General features: G+C 34.3%; 1 pseudogene; it reads right to left on the bottom strand.

Annotated features, from left to right (window-relative positions):
- The window catches only part of LOC149552868 (pre-mRNA-processing protein 40A-like), a 198,809-nt pseudogene extending 172,666 nt beyond the window's left edge, over positions 1–26,143 (bottom strand).
- Between the last annotated feature and the right edge of the window lie 1,802 nt (positions 26,144–27,945).

Raw genomic sequence — 27,945 nt, 5'->3', positions numbered from 1 at the left:
GTAATTTATTTAATACACTTAAATTAATACTTTACTCTAACATGCATTAGTTTTAGATTTATAATAAACCAATGTTGATTCATTTATAAGAAACAAAGTATAATGTGATTTTAGAAATTAAATTCATTTTCTTGGAAAATAGGAAATTAGAATAGAAATGGTTCTTTTAATCTGACTATATGTTGATCTCTAAGCCTTTTTGCCTATTAGTGTCCAACACTTAGTCATTGTATAGGCAGCATTGGTCGATCATCACTATGACTGATCTATCTAATGAAAGTTGAGCTACATGGACGTGTTTATTTTTTCAATACATACCGAGAAAGTCAAAGGTTGCCAAGAACCCCAATGTAGACTAAGTCACAGTATATGTCGAGTAAAAAATAAGGAAGCCAAACAAACAAGAGATAGTTTATGTTGGGTTAGTTAGTATCTTTTGATCCTATAGTGGTTGACGGACAACATAAATGTTTTGTATGACCAAGCATCAGAATATTCAATTGCCCAGTAAACCAGTTTTGGCATATGTGTTTGTAATGACACAAACACCTATATAAATCATTTTGGCTGACTTATATGATATTTATGGATTGTAGAGACAACTAAGGAGCTAATTATGTGTTTTTTCTAAGGACATCAATCCCTAGGAAGGTAGAGCCTTTTTGCTTCATTTGATTAGTTAACGGATTGAACTCTATATCGTGACCTATGAATGAGTAAATAGATTTTATTAATAATTTTTTTGCATGGTTGGTTAGGTCTTTTTTTTCTATTCCTTTTCATTTTGTAAGTATTTTAGTTTTTGTAGAGTCGTTGGTCTAAATCAGGCAGTTTTGGAAGATGGAGTCTTAACTAAACTTTCCATTGTAGCATTTGTATGATCTCTTGGAATGTGTGAGAAGACTCCTTGTAATATAGGAACGCAAGTTCTTGGGCCCTGGAAAGAAAGTTTGGCCTTTTTATAGTGATTCCTTAGGCACGCCAAGTGAGCATGGTTAGGGATCACAGTGATTGAAACAACATTTGATGGGATTGAGTGCATTGGTTGCTTCAATTCAAGTAGATAGGGAGAAGGATGTGAGGGTGGAGAAGTCCCATGACCAAGGAGAAGTCCTAGTGACATGATCTAAAAGGGATTTGAACAAACCCTTGTGAACTCTATCAGCATATTGGGCCACTGCACAGAAAAGTTGGGGAATTGAGACTAAGTGGATCTCAAATATTTTCCAAAAGGGTATCAGGACATGTAGTTTGATTACCCCCCGTGTTAAGCCATTTTTCTGAGTTATGTACCAAAAGGTGAGTTTGGAGGCCTATATCCTTGTAGCCCTTTTAGGCCTAGTTTGGAGTGAATTATTGAAATCGATAGAGGTCTCTATGAATTTTGGGGTGATGAGCATCAGAATGGTGCCAATTCCTTAGGATTAGTCCTCTCTCTCCATTTTGGGTAGGTTGTGCTGATGTGTAGACATTTTGGTACAGGAGACCTAGTATGGTATCTAAGGAGTATTAATTGGATGGAGTTGAACTCTATATTGGCATGGAAAAGTTGAAAGAAGAGAGGATTGGAATTGTAATCCTTCTAAGTTATGGTTGGTGTAAGAACCCTAATAGGCTAGAGAAGTGGCCTAGAGGAGACCCTAGGAGAAGTTAGGGTTAATGAGAAAGACTTGTTGTTACATTAGAGTGGTATTAGAGCCCCAAAATATTTGGGATTGTGGATAGATGTTTTAGACTACAGAAGAGTCAATGGGTGAAACAATAATAGTGACTAATGTAGAGCTAGCCAAAGAGATGGGTGAGAAAAAGGAGAAAAATATAATCCTTGAAGAAACCTCATAAGAAATGAAGACTTGGCTAGAAGGATTTGTTGAAGCAGACAAGAATAAAGACAAAGATGGTGAAAGTAGTGATAAAGGGAAGGACAAGACTGATGAGGAGGACATCATACCTGAACTAGACCCTCCATTGAATGAAGAACCCTTCTTTAAAGCCATCAAAGCACTGGGAGGAAAAACCCTAGAAGGAATTCCAATTTTTAGTGGAAAGATGAACACTAATACTGTGATGGAATGGATTGAAGGAATGGAGAATCATTTTGAGTGTGAAGGTGTCATAGAGTCACAAAATTTAAAGGTTTTTAAATCAAGACTCAAAGGTTCAATATTGACATGGTGGAAATACATGCAGGATGAAAGGGTCAATATGGGAAAGAAGCCTATAGCTAATTGGAATGCCATGGTGACTAAAGAGAAGGAGAATTATCTATTTGAAGACTATGAAGTGTAATTGCATAGAAAGAGTCAAGGTCTATAGCAAAAAGACTTGGATGTGGCCTCTTATTTAGAAGAATTTAAAAATTATGTGTAAGGTCCAAGATTCAAGAAGAGGAACCTATTAAAGTGGCAAGGTATTCAGGTGGACTTAAGTGGAACATCTAAGAAGAAAGGAGCTTATGGAAAATAATAGGAAGAAAAGAAACTCAAACTTCAAAGGTAGAGATAGAGGAAGAGACCAAAGAGGGCATAAAGGTGGATACCAAGGAAAATATAGTGATCAAAGAAACCAAGGTGGATCTAAACTTGTTGAACAAGGTAATGAGACTAATTAAAGAGGAGGTTATACTAGAGGGAGATGCACTCAAGGAGGCTCAAGTAGAGGAAGAGGTGCAGGTAGAATTAATTCATACTTTGCAAGTATGAAGTGTTACACTTGTGGACAATTGGGTCACCCTACCTATTGATGTCCTAACAAGCCTACTTCTTCAAACAATGACAAGAAAGTTGCATATGCTCATGAGGATAAAATGAGTTCTATGGTATCTGAGGTAGATCATATTGATTCATAAAGGGGAGGTAACTTGATTTTCACAAGGGTGTGGATTAGACAACTAGACAAGGATGAACCCAAGCATAGAAGGGCCTTGTTCAGAATTAGTGTAAGATTTTGGGCAAGGTGTGTAAGGTTATTGTGGATTCAGGCTCCATAGATAACATCATATTTGAGGAAGCAGTGGATAAGCTCAATTTGGTAAAGGTATCTTAGTTTAACCCTTACAAGGTAACATGGTTGAATAAAGGGCAAAGTGTGTTGGTTAATGAGAAAACTTGGGTTAAATTTTTAATTGTAGGCTATAATGACATATTGCTTTGTGACATATTGCCTGTGGATGCATGTCATCTTCTATTGGGAAGACCTTTGCAATATGATAGAGGTTCTATCTATGATGGGAAATAAAATTCCATTTCTTTCAAGAAAGGTGGAGAACTTTCAAAATTCAATCCTTATTGGAGGAAGATCAATCATAGTCCAAAGCTCCTGGTGTATTGTTGAGTAAGCAAAAGGAGTTCATCAAGGAACTTAAGCATGAAGATAGTGAAGGATATTCTATTCTTCTTAATTATAAGGAAGAACAAAAATCTAAGCAAGATCCCTTACCCATTGAAATCCAAGAGATGCTTGTGAAGTATAAGGACATTGTCAATGATGGGACACCTGCAACTTAACCTCCTAGGAGAGTGATAAATTATTAGATTGACTTTGTACTTGGTGCTTCATTTCCAAATAAAGTAGGCTATAAGCTTACCCCATAGTAGAATAGAAAGCTAGCTAGGCAAGTGTAAGAACTTCTAGATTAGGGTCCGATAAAGAAGCGCACTAGTCATTGTGTAGTGCTAGTAGTTTTGGCATCCAAGAAAGGAGGAAAATAGAGGTTTTTTATAGATTCAAGGTCCATAAATAGGATCACTATAAGGTATAGGTTTCTCATACCTAGAATTAAAGACTTGATGGATTGTCTTAGAGGATCTTAATACTTCACAAAGCTGGACCTCAAAAGTGGTTACCATCAAATAAGGATAAAGGAAGGTGATGAGTGGAAGACAATTTTTAAGAAAATAGATGGATTTTATGAGTGTCTTGTGATACTATTTGGGCTCTCAAATGCTCCTAACACATTCATGAAACTCATGAATGAAGTGTTGAAGGATTACACAGAGAGGTTTATGGTGGTATATATTGATGATATACTCATATTTAGTAAAACAAGAGAAGAACATCTTAAGCATGTGGAGATGTTGCTAAGGAAGTTGCATGAGGAGAAGTTGGCAATCAATTTGGAGAAATGTGAATTCATGAAGCAAGAGCTTGTATACCTAGGGTTTGTAGTATCCAAAGGGTCTTTGAAGATGGACCAAGATAAAGTTGTAGCTATCCTAAATTGGCCACCACCTACCATAGCAACAGAGGTAAGAAGTTTTCGTGGGCTAGCTCAATTTTATATAAAATTCATTAGGAACGTCAGTGGTATTTGTGCACCATTACTATATACCATTAAGGGTGGGATGAAGACCAAGTTTAGATGGACATCTAAAGCAGGAAATGAATTTGAAAAGTTGAAATATCAAGTAGCCACACAACCTATCCTTAAACTACCTAGTTTTGACAAATTGTTTACCCTAGAGTGTGATGCAAGTTGGATGGAAGTAGGGGGTGTGTTAAGTCAAGAAGGTAGACCAATAGCCTTCTTCAGTGTGAAGATAAATAAAGCCAAGAAGAAGTATTCTTCTTATGAATTGGAGTTTTATGTCTTGGTTTAGTCTCTTAGGAATTGGAGGCATTACCTTCTACATAAGAATTTTTTTGTATTTACTAACAACCAAGCCCTTAGCTACATCAATACCTAAGAAACATTGAGCAATAGACATTTGAAGTGGATGGAATATCTCCAAGCATTCAAATTCACCATCAAGCACAAGAAGGGGTAATTGAATAAGGTTATAGATCAACTAAGTAGGAGGATGTTGACCATACAAGAACTTCAACTACATATCATTGGCACAGAGAGTTTCAAGGACCTCTATAAGGATGATGAAGACTTTATTGAAGCATATACGGTATTCTCTAAATTTCAAAATCATTTTCATAGTTCTTTTTCTAATTATACCTTGCAAAGTTGGATATTATTCAAGGGAAACTAGTTGTGTGCTCCTAAGGGTTCCATTAGAGAGAATGGTATCCAATAAAATCATAATGGAAGCCTACGTGGTCATTTTGGCATCAACAAGACCCTAGAATTAGTTCAGAGGTTCTAGTATTGGCCAAAATTGTCAAGAGATGTGACAAGATATGTGGAACAGTATGCAGTATGCATGAAGGCATAAGGAGGAGCTAGTAAAGAAGGTTTATACCAACCTTTACTAGTCCCTAATAGGCCATGAGAGTGTGTCAGCATGGACTTTGTTGTAGGTTTACCTAAGACAAAATATTGATGTGATAGCATATATGTTGTAGTGGATAGATTTAGTAAAATGGGTCACTTTATACCATGCAAAACTACCCATGATGCTAGCCACATTGCACACCTATTCTTTAAAGATATTGTGAGGATCCATGGACTACCCTTAAGAATTGTACCAGATAGGGATGTCAAGTTCATAAGCCATTTTTGGAAAACCTTGTGGAATAGGTTAGGAACTAGCCTATCTTTTGGATCATCTTACCACCCTCAGATTGATGACTAAACTGAGGTGGTTAATAAGGTATTGGGTAACTTGTTGAGGTTTCTAACTAAAGAGTATGGTCATACATGGGATTTGATTATTCCTCAAGAAGAGTAAGCATATAATGACAGTGTGAAAATGTCAACAGTTAGAAGTTCATTTGAGATTGTTTATGGGATGCATCCAAGGGGTGCATGTGGGCTTAGAGACCTTGGAGCTATGGAGTATAGGAGTGGTTAGGAAGAAGACTTCACTCAAACCATGAAGGATATTCAAGAACAGGTGAAGAAGACTATACAAGAGACTACACAAAAATTGAAGTCTAAAGTGGATGAGAAAAGAAAGGATATTCAGTTTGTAGTAGGTGACTATATCATGGTACACTTGAATAAGTCTAGTTTTAAGAAAGTAGTACCCACCAAGCTACAGATGAAGAGAGTAGGACCCTGTAAGATTTTGGCTAAGTATGGAGCCAATCCTTATAAGGTGGATCTACCTAGTGACTTCAATGTATCACATGTCTTCAATGTGGTAGAACTAACCAAGATTAAGGGACCTCTGATAGAAGTAATACATGAATAAATAGGAGGTTGGAAAGGATGTAATATCTGATGGTTTAACTCCTAAGTTGGAACTACAAGTAGAGAAAGTCCTAGTTTCAAGAATCGAGAAGACTACTAGACACAAGGTGTACATGGAACACCTCATGAAGTGGAAAGCTAAACCTGATTTAGAGGCAACATGGGTTACAACCTCATATTTCAATAAGTTAGGAATTGCTAAGAACATCTTATCTACATGAGTGACATGATATACTCTTGTGGGGAGCATGGTGCAAGAACACCTAGGTAAGGCTAATTGGTAACCTAGGGTTCCTAGTTGAGTTTTGGCTTATAGTGGCCTTATTCAAACCACTAGTGTAAAAAAGGGGCTAGTAATTCCTAGAGTGTGTCTTTTCCATTAGGAGGTCTAATTAGGTCCTTAGGAACATGCAATATTACTTAGTTGTCCAATGTTGTTAAGTGTAATGCAATTGTTGTCATTCCTGTTAAAAGTGGCATTTGTGCATTTGGAGGGTTATATTGGAAAAGGAAAGGGTGGAATGATAGTTTCATGTCCTAAGTGACATGTTAAATCATTTAGTAGAGTTTTAGAAGGCTTTGACCAAGCCTGGTCCAATTAGACAAAAAATTGTCAAGTTACATTACAACTTTTGTTGCAAAAAGTGCAATTACAAACATAGGGTTGAATAACGACCTCAAAGTGGTTGGAGAATGTGTATTAGACCTATATAAGGCATCCCTCAACCTATGATATGGGTTGGATGGCATCTTGATCAAATTTTAGCTAGTGAACAAGCATTATGCTAAGCAATTTTGCAACAATCATAGCCTTTTTACTTCATTTGATTAGTTAATGGAATGAAATATATACTATGATCTATGAATGATTAAATATATTTGATTACTTAATTATTCTCATGCTTATTTAGGTCTTTTATTTCCATTCCTTTTTATTTTGTAAATATTTTGGTTTATGGAGAGTCATTGGTCTAAATCAGGCAGTTTTGGAAGATGGAGTCTTAACTCACCTTTTCACTATGGCATTTGTACAATCTCTTGGAATGTGTGAGAATACTCCTTTTACAATAGGAATTCAAGTTCTTGGGCCCTATAAATAAAGTCTAGCCTTTTTACAGTGATGCCTTAGGCAAGCCAAATGAGCATAGTTAGGGATCATTTGATTCAATCCAAGTGGATGGAGAGAAGGATACCAGGGTGAAGAATTCCTATGACTCAGGAGAATTCTTGGTGACATGATCTAATAGGGATTTGAATAAACCCTTGTGAACTTTGTCAGCATATTGGGAAACCCTTAAATTTTGGCTTAAAAACAAAAACTCATTGTATGGATAGGTTGGAGAAGTGAGACCAAGTTGATCTCAAAGGTTTTCCAAAAGGGAATCAGAATATATAGTTTTATTTCCCCCTTGTTAAGCCAATTTTTGAGTTTTGTTCCAAAAGGTGAGTTTGGAGGCTTAATTCCTTGTAGCCCTTTTAGGCCTAGTTTGGAGCAAATTCTTGAAATTGATAGAGATCTCTATGAATTTTGGGTTGATGAGAATCGAAATGATCCTAATGCTCTAGGAGTAGTCCTCTCTCTCCATTTTGGGTAGGTTGTGCTCATGTGTAGACATTTTGGTATGGGGGACCTAGTAAGGCATCTAAGGAGTATTGATTGAATGGAGTTGAATTCTATATTGGTGTGGACAAGTTGAAAGAAGGGAGGATTGAGATTGTAATCGTTCTAAGTTAGGGCTAGTGTAAGAACCTTGATAGGCTAGAGAAGTGGCCCAGAGGAGACCCTAGCAGAAGTTAGGGTTAAGGATCAAGATTTGTCCTTGCATCACTTATTAGAGTGGTTTTAACATACCTAGTTAAATCTCCTAAAAAAGTGCTTCCTTCATTGTGAGTTCAAATGCTTTAATCAAGGTAGATTTAACACTCTTGTAAAGCTCTTAATAGGGTGAACCCCTCATACTAGATCATCAAAAGTGATCAAAATTGTAACCCTATCAGGCAAACTTTATATTTGAAATAGTGAATATTTGTGGGTGTCATCCCCATCCCAATTTTGTCTTCACCTTGGAGGCTTTCTGGGTAACCAAAATCTTTGTGTTATGTGTTTACATTTACTTTTCATGTTGATGGATGTGATGCATAATTAGATCTATATTATATTTTTACATCGTGAATGATATAAAATATAAGATGGATTAGGAGTACATGGTCAACGTATTATTTTGTTTTAAGGAGTTAAAAGTTTTATACATCATGATTCATCCCCCCCTCTTAGTGTCTTGCTTCCCAATAAGACTTCCAACACTATAAACTATATTTTATATATTTAAAATAATTTTATTTCTACTAAATGCCTAGATAATATAAATTTAATATTAATTATTCCAATTTGAGGTTGTCCATGGATTAAAAAAATTTCCTCACCTATCAATATTTTTTTGTTTTTAGTTTAAGGTTGGTAAGTGAATCACATGTTTTAAACTCATCAAGGATTTGTTTATTTGGATCCCCACATACTAATCCTAACCTTAATCTTAACTCTATTATACTTAACCATAACCCTAAACCTCACCGAAAACATAATCTAAACCCTAAACATAAACTCTAATCCTATCCATAATCTAAATGTTGTGATGTGGAGCCTAATCAAACTCAAAAATTAATTTGTTTGCACTTCATTGGGCATTGTTTCCCCTTATATTTTTTTATGGGGATTATGGGGCAGTGCCCACAAGCTCTAGGGGTCAAGGGGCAATGTCCCTTGTAGGTTCTCAGGGAAGCAACCTAGGAGAGGTAGAAAGGTAGTGCCTCTTGTGGGGTCCTAGGGTTAGCGGCCCTAGGCGTGCTCCTTGTCGCAATACAGGGTGGGGTTGAGAAGTAGCACCCCTAAAGGAAGAATGAATTTAATATTGTAAAAGGTGCCGAGAGTTATATTTTTTCTATTGGTCAACTTATTTTAGCCCTAATTTTTTAAGCGGAAAAATGTTGTATAAAAATTCTTAGGGTTAGGGGATTTATAATGTATGATAAGATAGTAGCTTCTTGTAGTGGCATTGAGCTCTAAGTTATTACAGATTTTAATTGGGTTGTAATCACTAGATAATAAGAATATTGGACTCGCTATTTGGTGGACATAGCCCAGGGATTGGGTGAACCACACCAAATATTTGTGTTTTGCATTCTCTACTATGTGACTTCTATTTTTTTATTGGTTATATATGCATGTAATTTTTAATTTTGTCTCATTAATCCTAACACTAAACTTTAACCCTATATAAAAATTGTTGTAATTAGAGTCTGTATATATAACCCTATAACCCTAACTATCACAACTAACCATTGTTTTATCCCTAATTACTATTTAAGCCCTAAATACAACCATAATATTAATTATAACCCTTAAATATAATTTTGATCCTATCCAAAATGATCATAACATAGTTCAGGAAGATACAAAATGATGTTGGCACAAGAAGAAATGGGTAAATACTGAAATCTATTTTTTGGTATTTTCTATGTTTTAGTACTTTTATTTTTAGAAACCTTTGGGGAATTTATATCCTTTGACCATGCCAAGAAGGTGTAGCACTATCATTAAACCTTCAAGTACTAATGTAGAATTTTTGAACAGCTTTCCAGAAAATTTGACATTTTGTAATTTCAAGCCACAAGTAGAAAGTTATGACTTCTGAAAGTAGGCATAATTTTTACTATAGATTTTCATAATTTTAGTAGTTTTTAAAGTTTATTTGTAACTAAAGAACTTGAAGACTTTTTATTTTCATTTTTAAGGGGTAGTGGTGACCCCTGGGATCCTTCAAACTTTGTATAAACTCTATTTTCAAATAGAATGGATTACTTCTTGGCTTGAAAAAATTTGTTGTTGCTTTTCTATTATTTTCAACTAATCATAATACTGACACCATCTATTGTAGTCTAAATTCTCAATTTGGATCAGTTGTATCAAAGCTTAATTTTTCATGTATATCCCATTATACGTTTTGAGCTTACCAAAGGTTGGGATTGGGCATGAGAGACCCTTTAGAATATCTTCCTTTGAGACGCACAATGTTGTTGATGAAAAAACAACAAGATGACAAGATTGAAGAATCCTTCAAGGAACTAGTGGAAGATGCATTGAAAAACAAACATGAAGAAATGATGAATTGCTTTTCATAGATGTCAGGAAAACAAAAGTCATAAGCCAATCCAATGAATTCAACATTTGGCAGGAAAACCCCACTTGAACTGTAGGTAAATTTTGATATCCCAATTTTTCAAGGGAAAATTAATGCAGACAGTATTGATGACTACTTTACGAAAGTGGAGAGGTACTTTGTGTTAATATTTTTTTAGATTTTGAAAAAATCACCTTGACCCTTGTCAAAGATGAGGATAATGTGAAGTTGGCATGGGAAGTTTATAAAGAAACTAAAGAAGCCCAAGTATCCCAAGATGAACATGGGTTTTCTATGTTATTGGATAGTAAACCCATATGCAAAGGATTTGTTGAGCACATAAAACAAGAATATTACCCTGAAGATACCTATGAACATAAATACATGCAATGACAATTACTTTGATAGAAGAAGGATCAATCAATTCAAGAGTACACTAACACATTTCATTCTCTCTCTACAAATCTTAGTATAAAATACTAAAAAAAATCAAGTTTTGAAGTTAACGTGTGGTCTTCATAGATATATTTAGACCAAAATTGATTTATTGAATATAGAGATATTGTCTAGTGCTTTCAAATATGCATTTAAAATTGAGGAGAAGTTCAAAAAAAAGGGAGGGAAAATTCAATGAACAAAAAATGGAAAGATGAAGGTAATAAACCTCTAGGGAAACAAACAACCAAGGTCTCCAAATTCACCAACAAAGAAGACATGGGATATGAAGAAAATAGGTGAAGAATCAGGTATGTGGTGTGAAGTGCATGAAAGTCCCTCTTATAACACTAAATATTGTGAAACTATAATGAATTTAGTAATGGAAACCCATGAAGAATCTATTAAACTTGAAGTGACAAATTTTTTAAAAAAAAGGAAAATGAATAAATCATTGAGGTTGACCCATATGCCATAGTGGTCACTACAAAGTACTTGCTTGGGATGATGAAGATAGATTATTCCATTCACAAATGTGGGTAGGAGGAAAAGATTTGCATTTTATTGTTGATAGTTATAGTCAAAAGAATTTGATATCTACTATGACTATAAAAAGATTGAATCTAAAGACAACATCACACCCACAACTATATTCTATGGCATTGGTGAGCCAAGGGATAGATATTCCAGAAAAGAAGCAACACCATCTTTCATATTCTATAAAACTATTCAAAGATGAGGTGATTTGTAATATATATCCTCTTGATGTGTGTGATATTATGTTAGGGCAGCCATATATGTATACATACCATAAGATGTATGAGTCTAGGCCATGAATTGTGACAATTAAATTGGGTAGACAAATGTACTAGTTACTAGAGGTAAGTTCTACACAACCTACATATTTGATTACTGCAAAACAATGTAGAATATTAATCTACCAAGCATCAGCAGAGTTTAGTTTTCAGAGTTTATTATTTTGTTCTAACATCTAAGGGATCTTGGAATTATTTTGTAGTAACTAATTCACCCCTCTCCTCTCAATTACTCCTCTTATATTTCCAACACTATGTTACATAGACATCATTAATTATTGCATCTCAAAATAAACATATTAATGCACAAATGACCATCAACAAGGCCAACTAATGAAGTCTTCCTCAATACGACATCAACCACGTGGATATAGATAATCCACCAATGAGTCATCTTACTACTAGTTAATGGATGATCAATCCATAATCTACATGACACATGATCTAAGAAATGAAGTCGCATTATCTTAAATTGAATGAACTTCAATCTATCATATTTTAGCTCCTCTTTAGTGTGTTTGCATTGTACACTTACACTTGGAGCACACACTTGTCTTTTTTATTTCTCCTTCCTGGGAAAAATTGAGGTAGGACCTAAAATATACTCCTTGATTCTCTCTTTTCTCTCACTCAATGGTTGAGCTAAGATCTAATTTCTATGCATCCTCCTCTTTCTAGGCCCCATTTACCAATTTTGATCTTGATTTATTGATTTTTGATGCACATTTTACCTAGACCTTTTGTTGGGTGATGCGATGCGCTCCCCTACCCACAGGTGGTTAATTATGTGGTGTTCCATGTTCACTAATAGTCATGGCTTTTGGTGCAACAGAAAATGGGCCCAACAATTGGTATCAGAGCTTGGTTTTGGCCTAGTCATGGGTTCAAATCTCCCTGGTGCCTTCCCGACCCGCGTAAGCACTTGGTATGCGAGTCGAGGGGGAGATTTTTGGGTGATGTGACATGCTCCCCTACCCATAGGTGGTTAATTATGTGGTGTTCCATGTTCACTAACAGTCATGGCTTTTGGTGCAATGGCAAATGGGTCCTACACCTTTTACAGTCTCACAGTCTTAGGTTACAACTTCAAGACTATAGCCTCCTATGGATTAGTTCAACCTATACATAATAGGTCAACCCATGTTTTCCTAGAGTCTAGGGATTAATATTTTTAGGCCCCAATTCTATTTCAAGTGTTTCTACTCACTTTAGTTAGCTCCTGCAAGGATAATCTCATAAATTCACTATAAAAAGACATCAATGGCCTCATTTGACATTAATGCAAGCAAGGTACAAGCACTTGTAGAAATCCCAATCTGACATTGAATAGTTGAAAGCTAGAATTTAAGGATTGGATATTATTCATTCATTTTCAAATAGACTAATGAGACCATTTTATGGTCTATTATGTTCAATTTCTCTTAGTTTGTCAGTTTAGGAGTCAGGCTATTATATTTTCTAAAAGAATCTCTTAAGGAAATATTTGTATAAGAACCTCATATAAATTCTATATACTCATGTTTTGTTATGATATGGTTATTGGATTAGGAAAGAATTAACTAGCAATATATATGGATAAATTGGTCGTGTTTTATAATTCATGTTTTCATGGATTGTTAGAATGTGTACATTGTCTTGTAGCCAAAATAATCCTTTATTGCAAGAATGGATGAGGACATATATGTTTTTATTAAAATTTAAATAAAGAGGCAATCATGTGTTACTAATATGAAATGTGTCTCTAACCATCTTCTAGAGGACTAAGTCAATTAAGCACGAGGAAACCGCAAGCATAAGGGACTCTAGACTGATTCAACAATCACGTAAGAAAGTGGATAATTGATTGTCATGAATGCACCAACTTACTATTGAGAAAGTGAAAATAAAAGCTCTTCACCTGAGTGCAAACTAATTAAGAAGAAGCCTATATTTGTGTTGAATGTTTAATGGAGAAGATATATTATGTTAAGATGAGAAAATATCTAATCTTGTGAGTAATCATATATAACTCTAGTGTATCTTATGCAGTGGAAATGGGCAATAATCTATGAGTTAGTCTAGGATGTATTCTATTATAAATAAGTTGCCTTCGGACTTCTAAAGTTAGTTAGTTTTTGGAAAGAAGTCTTATTGTGGTTTCAGGCAATATTAGTTAATATAATTTATCATCAGCATGCACTTGATTTGTAACTATGAATAAAACATAGATTTTTTTCACGTGAGTTTGTACTAAGTTGTTTCATTTCATTCATCCAAGGGAGCTCACTTCATGACTGGATATTTTTGTTCCTTTTATTTTCATAAGCATTATCTATTACTTTGTTGCTCCTATAGCCACTAGGTAACAAAACCAATGGCTGTTCCTCCAACAAAGTTAGACAAAGTAGAATCATGTTTGGTCGCTAGATCTTTACTAAGTAGAATAAGTTAGTTGAGGCTTTTCAAATCCTATTTAGAAAAGTTATTTTGTAGTACCTTTTTCTAAGAATGTAACCATTCCTTCTAGTAGAACAGTGATGGCATTTACTTTAACTTGTTGCATATACCTTGTTGTACCATTTCAATTCCACACCCTTGGGTTAATAAGTTAAATGAGCCTGTGAGTTAATTGGTAGCTTCTTTTTGGATTTCCAATCCATAAGTAATGGGTAATTTATCCTAGTTTCCAACTAAATTCATTTAGAAAGCATTTTTTGTGTCATTTCCAATAATGGTGTCAATCTGAATTACTATTTAGAGTCATCTTTTAGTTTCCCTAGAGTAGCATTTAAAATTTTTTTAGCATGACCCTTATTTTTGAAAAATAAATTTTAGCCCCTACATATCTTTGTATGAGTTAGAGAAGAAGATCCAGAGATTCCCTAGGTAGGTTTACACATAAAGATAACAATGATTACCAAGTAGAACCCGCTTATGCCCCAAATCTAAAGAAGAAAATATGCATTCCAAGGCTACTCAAGAGGTACCTACCACCTCCTCCTCATCCTCAGAGGAATAAATACTAAGATCCCATATATTTAAAGAACATTTAAACCTTAACCCCTATGCTAAGATATCAACCAATTTGCATTAGGCCAACATTATTATAAATAGGAACAAGCCAATCTAGACATAGCTCTAGTGCTATATAGAGGTCCCCCTAATAGAGAGCCACCTAGGAATAAAATGAAAGACCCACCTCCTACCTTTCCTTTTCTAATTTTTGACCAATGTGGCAACACCAACCTTAAAAACATCCTAGCTTCAACCCTTCCAAAGTTTTGTGGCTTGGTTATAGAGGATCCTAATACATTCTTATTTGAATTTGATGTCCTCTATAGAAGCTATGAATATACCACAAATTTGCATAACCTTAAGTTATTCCCAACCACTATTAAGGACTCAATCCTTAGATGGTTTATGAGAATGGGAGGTGATGTTATTCACAATTAGAATGAGATGAAGACAACCTTCTTGGTAAAATACAAAGAGCATTATCGGGGAAATGACTTAAGGAGAGATGATATCTTCAAGATGAGACAATAGGATGATGAGAGCTTGGAATATTATGTCCCTGGGTTCCTATTTAATCTACAAAGGAATTCCCAACATAAACTCAATGATTAATTTTAAAAGCTATTATTTCTTAGAGGAATTCATGAGGGAATTGGTGAGTCACTTGATCTAATGACCAGTAGAGATAACATCTAGATAGACTGGGATGAAAAATAAAACATGTCTCAATCACTCAAGGGCCACTATGAAGAGGGGAAGATGATATAGAGCTAATGCTAGAAAGGTTGTTGGGTCTAGAGTGTCCAAGACAAAGATAAAACAAACATTATCTAAATTTATATAAGACACCATCAACAACAAGGAAACACAACTGGACACTTTGCAAGTAAAGAAGAAACATGAAGAGGTTGACGCTATGTTGGTATGATTTTGTTCATTATGCTGACAAATCAAGGACTATAAGTGCAAGATATTTTCCAACCTAGAAGTTTGTCAAATGCCAATTGAGTTAAATCTATTTCAAGGGGATGATGAACACTTGTATTACATCAGTCAATGGAGACCATGGTCTCAAAGACAAGGTATGCCTTAGGAACCATTAACTTTTTTTGGTCCTTAATATTCTGGTAATCAATGAAAACCTCAGTATGATCCTAGTTTCCCAAATCAATCTTGGAATAATAATCCAACCCAATGGTCTAACCAAGAGAATTGGCAACAACCGCCTTTTAAACAATGGCAATAACCTCAGAGAAATAGGAAATAGCCTCAAAATCAATAGAAGCAACCTCCAAACCAATGGAAACCTCTCCAAGGTAAGTAAAATTAGTCACATTAATGGAAGATAGGTTATAAATGGCCTAACAAATAGTTAGGATCCCTATAGCAACCACAACAAGAAGCTTCGATGCCTTGAAACCAACCTCCTATAACAAATAGTTATCCTCCTAAGTAGACCTAGCTACTTGTATAGCCTATGCCTAATCCTAATTATAAGAAACCTTAGCAATAAGTACATTTCTCTAACAAGAACCAATAACCCACCTATTCTATTAATGTTCATGATATCCACCTAAGGTCAAGAACTAATCTACCTACACCAACCAAACCTATAATAATAGAAGTCAATAAAGATGAGGCCCAAAAAGGGAAGGATAGGTTGAGATCCCTCACACTCCTATTCCAAAAAAATCTTGCATCAAATTTTCCATTGTTTCCTCAAAGGCTTAGTCAAAATACATCCCCACCTAAGAGTGAGTATAATATTGAGCTATTAAATTAGTTGAAGAAAATGGTCTCATCATTCCCCCTTATTAGATTGTATCAAAGAGATGTGTATTTACACTAAATCTATTAGGGATGCACATATTAAAATTCCTAGTGGGAAGAGGAAAGACACTCAGAATGTGCATGTATTGGGACATATTTCTGACCTTGTATTTGAAAAATGTCTATCCCCAAATATTTTGATCTAGGGAGTCATGTTGTCACAATATCCATCAATGGGGTGCAATTAAATAATTTCATAGTAGACTTAGGGATAACCATAAATGTCATGACCAAAGAAATATTGTTATAATTAAACATTAATAGCCTATAAGAAACCCCTACCATCCTGTAGCTTACAAATAGTTCAATAATTAAAACCTGATGGGATGGTTGAAGATATGATTATAAACCTTGACTCGTGGGAATACCCAACTAATTTTTTTGTTCTATCACCAAAATCCAACCTATGGGGATATTCTATAATTTTGGGTAGACCATGGCTAACTACAAGTTATGCTTTCATAGCATGCTAGTAAGGCAAGATGGAAATATTTGATAGTCTCACCACTAAAAAGATAGACTTGTATTCTCCTATTGAGCCTCAATTAGAAGATGACCAAACCTTGTAGTCAGATGTTTGTGGAAATGAAGTAGAGGTCAACTTAGTCACCTCATGGTGACTGACAAAAACCCATTTATGATAGCACAAGAGGAGGATCACATCTTTCATGCTATCCTTTTGAATGATGTGGAGTATATTCACAATTTTGTGTTGATAGTAACTATCCCTTACAAACTATACTACACCAAAACTCTACATTCAACTTCCCTGCAACTATAAGGAAACTTGCAACAAAGAATATAATTGTTTCCACATAACCCATAATAGATATGAAATAAATATGCAATTGAAATCCACATGAAAGAGAGTAGACAACATACCCACAAAAACTATGACTCAAGATATACCCTAGGAAACCCTCAATAAGGGAAAAAAACCTAGCCTCCAAAAGCATCCATCACCATGTATTATTTAGCAAAAACACCATTGCAATACAACCATGGAAGCCTTCAAAGCCATAGCCACAACTAAGCAATCTATGTAAACAAGCATGAATCCACACATCCCATGCCATGCTTCTAACCTTCACAAATACTCCCTTGGCTAACATGTCAAGCCTTGTCCTGCTTGACTCTTTCCCTTTTTGCCTCCTATCTTGTCACTTTTTTTTTCTCTTCAACAACTACTCTTGTGGCTTCTTATATACTAGCAAGTCCCACAAAACCACCAAGTGGTATTACATGGACCATGTACTACCTAACCCATTGCCCCATATTTAATATTGGAAATTTAATTATTTTCCCCAATATTAAATAATTACAGGAAATATTATCACAATGTTACAATACAACTCATCAAGTATATCTCGTAGGAATATTTACATGTTGCACATCCATCTAGGTGTAGCATTACATAGTAAAATAACATAATACAATATAACAATATTATGCAATGTGTGCAACACCCATTATCTCAACAGCAACATCCGACTATCTATGTATATTATTACCACATGAACTTTAGACAACCAATTTTGAAGAGGTTGCAATGATAGATAAAATTGAGAAAGTGGAGATTACACAAGGGAAAGATTAAACATTAATAAGAACATCATCAATTTCCAGTAAGAAAGCCTGCTAACATTATTGAAGTATAACCAAAAAAAATCATTGAGTGCATCTTGGTTCATCACCATAAATATTGTAAGGAATGTTATGTATATTATATAAGTTGTACATTGATTGACTATAAAACATGACACACCGAGAGTGAAAAATAATGTCCTACTTTAGTTTTTGCTTGTCATACACTCATACACTATCTCCTTAATGAAAAGGTTAACGTTTATGTAAATTTTGATCCCTTAGAGCATCTCTTTTCAAAAATTGATTTACCAAGATGTTTTACAAAGTGGGTCATGTTCCTAAAAAAGTTTGATTTGAAATTAATTTCTCATAAATATATTAAAGGGAAAGCCTTAACTAGTCATCTAGTTGTGGCTCCTTCAACTTCCTCTACATTGGAACCTATTGAATTCACCTATGTCTTCGTCTTACTTATCAAAATAGATAATACTTGTGAATTATATTTTTATGTATCTAGATGTTATATTGGGTTTGGTACAAGCATAATTTTAATACCCCAATCTAAGAAGCATACTCTTATATCCTACTAGCACACTATCTCCTTTACTAATAACACAAATGAGTATGAGGCCCTAATCATTGGATTGTGTCTTTATCTTTACAAATTAAACATATCTGAATATTTTTTGATTTGCAATTGATTGTGCAAAAAATCTATAAGACCTATCAAGGGAAGAATAAAATATTAACCAAGTATCTTGACCTTTCTATAAGATTTATTGGAGAAAAAAAAATCTTCATCTTCTATTCAACCCTTACCTCAAAAGGTTAATAGGCACGTTGATGTTATGGGTAGTGCAACATCTCTCATCTCTTTGGATGATGGTATGAAAAAATTTTAATTTACTATCCAAAGCTTACCTAATCCTTTTATCTCTAAGGATACCTCATTAGATCCTACTCATCTTAACATGCATCTTGATCAATGGAATTCACATATCTATCATTACTTGAAGGATGGTTCATTTCATGAGTAGACAACTAGGAGTTATAAGAATGGAATCTAGAAGCTTGTGGCTCAACATATTATTCTTGTAGATATTTTTTACAAATATTCCTATGATAACAATTTTCTCAGGTGGCTTAATAAAAATGAGATCCCTACAGCTTTACAAGAAGATCATATTAGATCTTATGGAGGAATCTTGGTGGAATTTAATTAGTTAACAAGCTTGTTCAAATCGGGTATTATTGGGAGACTATGGAAAAAGATTTATTTTCTTTTGTTAAAAAGTTTCGCTAATGTTAGCATTATAACAGTATGATTCAAGATTGTACTTATGAATTATATTCACAAGTTCCTCCTTAGCTCTTTAGTATACAAGGCTTGGATCTCATCGATAATATATCTCCCCCTTCTTCTCAAGGACACACATATATCATCACAACCACTAACTAATTTATTGAGTGGGTTGAAGTTGTACCTTTTTTCTTGACTACTATTGAAGTTATTTGTGATTTCATTCTTTAGAACATCATCACTCATTTTGGTAACTCCCATGGCCATCATTTTTTATAATGGAACACTAATTAAGAACAAATAAGTGAAAATTTTCTTGGAGAAATATTGTATTCATCAATGCTTTTATTGTTTATTTTGCTCAATCCTATAGAACAGGTGTCTACACTATAATTAGAACATCGCCCTATAACCTTATTTATGGAGTAGATGTGATTATGCCTTTAGAGATAGATATTCGTTCAAAGGTATAATTGATAAGGATGCTTTTAGAGAGAAATGATTATAAGAGTTTGAAATGTTAGATGAATAACACATTAATGCTTTAGAACATATTAAGGCCTATTAAAAATATGTCAAGAAGAGATATAATAACAAAGTGATTGAGAATTCATTTTTGTTTGGTGATTTAGTTCTCTATGAAAATTAGAGAAACATAAATGCCCTACCCTATGAAAGAGGAAAGTTTAGTCCTAATTGGTTAGGTTCTTACACTATCACAAAGGCATATAGCTCTGGTGCATATAGAATTGTTGATATGAATGGTGTTCCTCTTAAGGAACCTATTAACATTGTGCATTTAGATTTTTATCATGCTTATTTTTTAATCTTTTCACATTTTTTATTATGTTCTTACATTTCCCTTTTGAGTATTATTTTAAAGTTTTCTCAATGTGTGATGTATACCATTTTCATTAAAAATTGTACCCTAAAATATTAGTGCATATCTTTTTGTCTTCCCCTCATATTTATTCCTATAAGTTTTTATGTTATTAATCATATAAATAGTAAAAGAGATAGTAAATATACAAGTCCATCATATATACATCATCAAACTATTTTGGTATACAAATTAGGAACTATACATAATATTTCCTATATCAAAATATTGTATCACAACTCATTCATAGGGTGATCAAATTTTGATCTCTCATATCTATGACATGATGATGCCATTGGCCCGTTTGTAGTCAAAGTGTAGGCATGGCTCCTAGATAAGCTCCTCTCTAATTGGCTCCATGGTCGACTTTGTAGCTCTTATAGCTCACACTCTAGCCACTCTTCCCTCTCTATCCTTAATTGAAGCTCCAATGATATGGGTGTGAAGATATCTCTATGTCTCTCATGATATTGTATCCCCTTATAGTGCATATATGATGTGGATGGAATACTTAAGGCTATAACCATGAAGAATATCCACTCCTTAGAGCTAGTTGCATATCACATTTTTGCATTTATTGTTTATCATACATTTCTAGTATAATAAATATTTGCATCAATTATGCTTATATCATTTTTTTATCATACCTAGATCTCCCTCATATAATCCATGGTATCTCTCTTGAGTAGATACTATGGAAATTGATCAATTGGTTTCTCCTTGCTCTACCTATCTCATCTAAGGTAGGGTGAATATTTGTGTGAGCTTTTTTTACCCAAGATTTTAGGGGCTTGGCCTGTATAAGGGATGATGATGCCTCATCTTCTATCCCATCCGCCATTGGAACTTCCTCCCTTCCCTTTGCATCCACTATTTGATTTGAAAAGCAATGTCTTGCTTATCGAAAGCTTAGACATTTTCTCCATAATACACATAAAATAAAAATATACATTTAATCTAAACTAAATCATCAATCATCCCAATAAGTTGATCTTACCTCATCAATATGCCTAGTGATGAAATAAAAACAACTTTCTACTCCTACACGATCAAAATAATGATGTTTTATTCATCCATAAATAATATAAAATTTACATAGAACTATGCTACAAGAAAATTCACATACAAAAGAGTATGTTTCAATATGATCTCTCCCCCATTCTATGTATAGATTTCTTGAATATATACAATCTCAAGAAATGTCAAATATTATCAATGATAGATAATTTGTTGAGGTATGCAACCAACAAATAAGATGCAATAATTTATCTACAATCACAAATCACATATTAAAATTAGGCTTTGTTATATCTTCTAATGAGAAATTTTGTTTGTTTGCCTTTATATGGATGGTCGTTTATTAAAAATGTGTACGTTATTAAGAAGAAAAAAAAAAAGGTAATGTTTGGCTACCAACCCTTCTCCTCATGTGGTGGAAATCCATAAATATGAAATGACTCATTACAATATCAAATAAAATAGACATATTTTAAATAACTATTAAATAAGACACGAGTTTCTTTCCATGTAATGAGTCATATCAGAGTCAAAGGTAGAAATAAAATTATGAGTCAATGCAATCGCATATATGATTATTTTCATACAAGTCAACTCTTGTCCAAGTTGTGATAGGAAATTCCTATGAAATAGGTATGAAGAAGTTCCTATAAAATAGGTGACATGAAGATCTATATCTATAAATCATCATATTTCTAGATGACATAAAGAAAAACCACTCTTTATTAAATATAATCAACAATTATCTTCATATTCTAGCTCAATGTTATAATAAATATCACTTATTAGTATTTAATCGTATGCAACATAAAAGAGAAAAAGGTATATTATTGAAAAATAATGACTTATGCAAATGGGTGCAAAGGTATGAGAAATTAGCTACAAGATAGTATAGAATAGGTCATAAATGACTCTCATCATCCCTTCCAACTTAGCATATGGCACATCCTTGTGTAGTGTTTTGTTTTTGAGAGGGAAACATGGAATTAGAGAATTTTTCTTCTTCACCTTTAACTTTTATAGCTCATGTAGAATTTTGTCACTCTTTCAACTTTGCATCTTTCATACCTCCAATATTGTATTTTCATTTTGCTCTCTCTTATTTTTTCTTTTTCATAGAATTATATTTCTAAAAAGGTAAATGTATAGGAGATTTTATGAAAGATTTCTGAATATACATGAGCTTGGTCAGATTGTGTGAAATGGTAGGTAATACAAATCAATATCAAGGGTGAAAATAATAGGGTTAATGAAATGGAATGGAAAATATGGAAGAAATATGGGGTTTCAAGATGGGATGAACAAGGGAAAAGGATAATAATGGGTGAAAAGATATGTATAACAATGGTATACCTCCCCTCCCCCCCAACTTAAAGGCTTAATCATCCTTGAGAAACAAGAATAGGAATTGTAGGGATATTGCACATAGAATTAATATAATAAGAAATATTAATAAACTGAAGAGATAAAATAATGGAAAATAAATTTGATTGTGTTACCAACGTGCATTTCCATTGATGCCAATGTTTAGAAGCCAAAAAAGATTAGCAATTGTGAAGCACAAACAAAGAAGGAACAATAAATTTTGTCTAGAATGATTGTTGCATAAAAGATCACCATCTATGGGAAGCATTATAGATCATACTAAACAGAGATAAATCCATTTTTGCAACTCAATTGTATGTGTATCACACATTATAGGTAATCAAAGTCATGGTAATCAGTAGAAACTAAAGCAAGACCACACAACTGAGTAACAAGAGATGTTAAAGATACTCTAAGAGGGGAAGAGCCATAGAAGTATCCAAGTGTTCCTAAAAAATTGTTAGCTCAAATTGTTTTTATTTTTATTTTTTCTCAAAAAATTCATTTTTTTATTTTTTTTATTTTTCTATTTTTTTCAAATTTTGATAATGACAAGTGACTGTTGGCAATCCTATTTTTACTCACTCACCACTTAAATCACATTGTAAAACAATATTTCAGCACTAAGAATTTATTTTTCTCTTAATATCTTCCAGAAATTTACTTTCAAATATTAATTGGCCAACAACACCTTTTCCATTGTTGGATCTTTTATTGTTTGTTTCCCTTTTTTTCTTCTCAATTTTCAATTTTTGAATACTACATAAAATGACCAAATAAGAAAAATCCTTATATGGATGATGAAGAATGGTACAATTCAAAATTAGAGTTCCTTCTATGACCCCACAAAAGGCACTATTGAAACTGAATGCATAATGAACTTGAAATGATGACCAAGAATAACCTTCACAAACTAATGAAACACTGTTAAAAATAATATTGATTTTGGAAGCTTCTTGTAGAACTTTGGAACACACACTAACATACATGGTTGAAATAATTTCTCACAATTATGGTGATCCTCATAAGACATAGTGTTCTACGATGGAAAAACAACATCACATGACATGAAGCTATGTTATCTTGCTTTGTTAAGAAAAGAGATATCCATTGCATAAAATAATACAAATTTATTATCAAAAGACATTGTGGTGGAGAGAAAGACTAATTATATTCTCCAATGTGTCCATAACACTTTAGGTAGTGTTGAGTTGTTGTTATGTACAATGCTAAATGATAGGAATTCTTTCAAACTCCTCTCTTGAAAAGTCAATCTTTATGGATCAACTCCAAGGTTCTGGGTGATCTTGAAACCTACTGGAATTCACTTAGTTGAACATAAATGTTTTTTTTCATGAGGAGGCCTTTGCTGATTCGAATGATCTTGGATACGATGTAGAATCTACTCACTGCTTCAAAATAAACACACAAAAGAACTATGTTTTTGTATTTTTTTTGTTTTATATGAATGCAACCTAACAATGCAGCTACTATGAATTCCTAAATTAAGAAGGGGTTAGTAAAGAAAATAACAAGAAATTTAAAGAAAATAACATGAAAATAAAATCCTAATGGACATAAGCTACAAAAATAACACACCTGCAAGTTAAGCTTTCGAAGAAATCGGTAGGTCAGCAATGAAAGTAGGAGTGGTGCTTTCTTGATTCCACTGATGCAATCAACAATGGGAAACTTAATAACCATATGATGTTTCACTCTTCATAATATTGCAAGGGCACAAAAAGTGCACTCATGCAAGACAAAAATTTATGCAAGCACAATTTGGTGATTTCTTCTCGAGCTAGATATGTCAATGGAATCCATAAAACTGTAGCAAACACTAGAATTAAAAGATCACACAACTAGAAATAACACAATAAACTTTTACCTCAATCACATTTCCATGAACATACAATCACAAAATATGACACATTTAGGCAAGAATTACTACATTCCAAATGTGAGCACCAAAAGCATAATATTATTGCAAAATAATGGCGGCCTTGATTACATATTACAATCCTGTATTTATAAGAAATCATCTCCTCAATTTGTGTTGAGAGTGAGAGATATCTTCATGAAATCATATGATTTTAATTTAATAAAACAAACTAATTATATACAAACTAACAATCTAATTGGTGCTTAGTAGGACTCCATCCATTTTTATATTCATTAATTGGATGGATGAGCCTTTACATGTCATAAAACAAAGAAATTATGAGAAAATAACAAGAAGAAAGCCTTCAATAAAATTAGAAGTGTCTGGAAGTGCCAAAAATAGAAGTTGATCCTTCACTGGGCATTTGTCGAAGTTAAACTACTGTCAGAATGCATTTTTGGTGCATGGAAAGCTCTAATTTTGGAACTAACAGTTAACTGTTGGCACATCTCTAGAAAAGAACACCTCGAAAGTAGTGCATTAACAAACTTACAACCTATAACTTCTTCAAAATCCTTCCAAAACTTTGTTTCCAAAAGCACACTAGCACACCTGGTGCAGCAATGCACCTCAAAGGTACAAAATTACAAAATTTCACCGAGTGTCAAAATTGAAATTTTGGCTTCTGGGTTTTGTCCCTCTTCATACCAAAGTTATGTTTGGATGTTTGCCCTTAAATTTCTCAATAATTTTAGTGATCTTTGCCACTTATAGTAAATCTAAAGCATTATACTTATCCTTAACCTTTTGCTGGTAATTATCTACCTCTATACGAGTCTCAGCAAAATCCCCAAGTTTAGTATCCAACTCTAACAAGGCTTCTTTTGTTCTAAATGCCTTCCATATGTCATCATCATTAGAAACCTCATCAAAAATAATTCTAAACTTCTAGACTACTACCTCAACTGGTATCAATTTCTCCCGTGCATCGTCTTTGAATATGTCTAGGCATGCATCACTATAATGTTTCTTTGCCTCCAAAATTTTCTCTTGAGCTTGGTCCTTGAGCCGATGGATCTTTGCATGTAATGATTCCATTACCTTATTACCATCCACTATCTTCTCTATCCAATCATCAATCAAATCAAGCTCTTTCATAGTATATACATCCATAAGCATTTTGTATCTCTGGCCCTTAATTGCCTGTAACAACTCTAAATCCTTTCCCCATGCATGTACCTCACCCATAATATTGAAATCTTGTTTCAAAATTGCTACCATCTTATCCACATTTTCCTACATAGCATGAAGTAGCTTCAGATTTCCTTAGATGATGAGAATTCCTTTTTACTTAAAACTTTCCCGCCATTGTTGACAGGCATTCAAAAATGGATCCAATTGTACTCCTCCCCTATCTCTTCTTTGAAGTGTAGCATTCAGAGTCTCCTCAAGGTGTTCAAGATGCAAGGGACCAACTCCTGCTCCAAACTCCTAAATACCTCCTTCGTCCCCAGTGTGACCATCAACTTGGTTGTATCTAATGTAGGCTTCCCAAGCATGACCTCTCTAATTTGATAATCATGTGGAGTCAAATCCTCTACATATGCATCAGGAGGAGGAATAACCACTTGTGCAAATAAATCTTGATTCTGGTCACTGTTGATGAAAGTTAACACTCTAGCTTCTTTTGATGGGGGTTCAAGTTTCCTTAGAACCTCAATCAACTCAATCATGTCCTCTTCATCAACATTGTATTGTTGCTTTTTATTTCTTATCATTTTCTTTTACAACCATCTTGGAACCCATTCCATTGAAGGCCTGCCTCTCGAGGATGAAGGAGTCTGCTCTGCTACCCCTTTTCCCTTATCATTCCTTTTTGGGGTTCTCTCCCTCTATGAAGGCTCTCCCTTTGTAGCCTTTGTTTTAGTGGAGCCCACAGTTCTTACCCCAGTGTCCTGGGGAAGCTTGCTAAGGATACTGAACCATTTGCCCTTCTCTAGACACTTCATTGGTTGATACTTGTTGTGGCTCTTCCTTCTGTTCCTTTTGAACTTGTTTTTCTTTAGTATTTAGTGGCAGAGGAGTAGCAAATCCTTTATCCATAACTGTGATTTGTAATGGGGATGAATGGGTTATCTTGGGACCCTGTGACTCTGGGGGCATTTGAGTCCAATCTTCTTGTTGGGGCTCATTCATTGGTGTATCCCTAATCATTTCTCCCACCAATTCAGTACCTACAGGCATGAAATCAAAATTTGATATCTTAAAGATATCAGTGCCCTCTACATCCTACTCATCAATCCATTGTTGCATTTCATCCTCTAACGTGGTCATTAGAGGTTCTTCTGAGATTGGCGGTAGTGTAGCAATGGAACTTCTTCTTCTTTCTTGTTCCATGGCTCTTGCTAGCTGGGTTCTCCTATTCAAAGGTACATTGTCCTCAGCATATTCTTCTTCCTCTTCTTCAGGAATAGGTTCTAGAATACATGGGAAAGGAACTACCCTCCTGATCACCCTTTTCCTTTTCTTTATCAGAGTCTTGATCTTTATTCCTTTCTTAGGCACAGAAGGGGATGCTTGTTCTGCCTGCCGAGGTGGAGAGACCTCTTGAATCTTAATTTCTATCTCTGTTTGGTTTGGTGTAGTAGCTGGTGGCAATTGTGGGTCATCTTGAACTTGTGATGCCCCAGTATCCTTAGACCCTTGTACATTTACTTCTTCTTGCTATGGAGGTGTTGGGATTTCACCTTCCTTTGGCTCGACTCTTTGAGGAGAACTCCTCTTTCTTTTGCCCTTTCCTTTTCTCTCCTAAGGGTGATAGTATCCAACCTCTCTATCAAGTTGGTATACCATTTCGGGTCTTATTGGTGATTGAGCTGCAAAGGTAGGGATGGTGACTTTCTTCCCTCTACCTTTGGCTAGGCAAACTTGTGCATAAAAAATCAGTGTCTCACGTATTAGATCAAGTTTAAATGGTTTCTTGATCTAATCCTACATCATTTTTATGATGTACCTCACCCTATGGTTAATGTCAAAGTTCTCTTCTCTATCAACCTCAACATTCACTATGGGTCTTTCCCCAATTTTATCTGTATTGAACAACAGATCAAGTAGCTCCCCTGAGTCTTGTTGCAATATCTTCAATGGAATCTTTATCTTCAGGGCCTTCTCTACCAAGTACAAAGTCATCCTATAATAATCCCTTATTCAGACATCATAGTCATTTGTAGTGTTCATCTAATGATCCTCAATGGCTTCTTCATGCTAAAATTTCTTCCTTGCCAGATATTGTACTCTTCCTATATAATCAAAACATGGCCTTGGAGAATTGTACTATTCTAAGGGATATTGATCCCATTCACATTCAAAAGATGAATTATCTTGTTTTTGAAGCACTTGAAATAGTCCTATGGTCAGAGGCCATGTCCAATAATGTTTATGCTATTTTCTGACTCTGTCGTATGTAAATGCAATCTGTTGAGCAATCTCCAAGAGGATGAGTCTATCACAAGGGTACCTTATAAGCTTCTGAGTTGACCATGGTACCAGCTACCCTTAGATATGTGAATGTTTTGAATTG

The sequence above is a fragment of the Cupressus sempervirens genome, chromosome 6 (genome assembly GCF_028749045.1).
Source record: "Cupressus sempervirens isolate cs-2001-9-10 chromosome 6, ASM2874904v1, whole genome shotgun sequence".
Lineage (NCBI taxonomy): Eukaryota > Viridiplantae > Streptophyta > Pinopsida > Cupressales > Cupressaceae > Cupressus > Cupressus sempervirens.
This window is presented reverse-complemented; position numbering and strand designations above follow the sequence as displayed.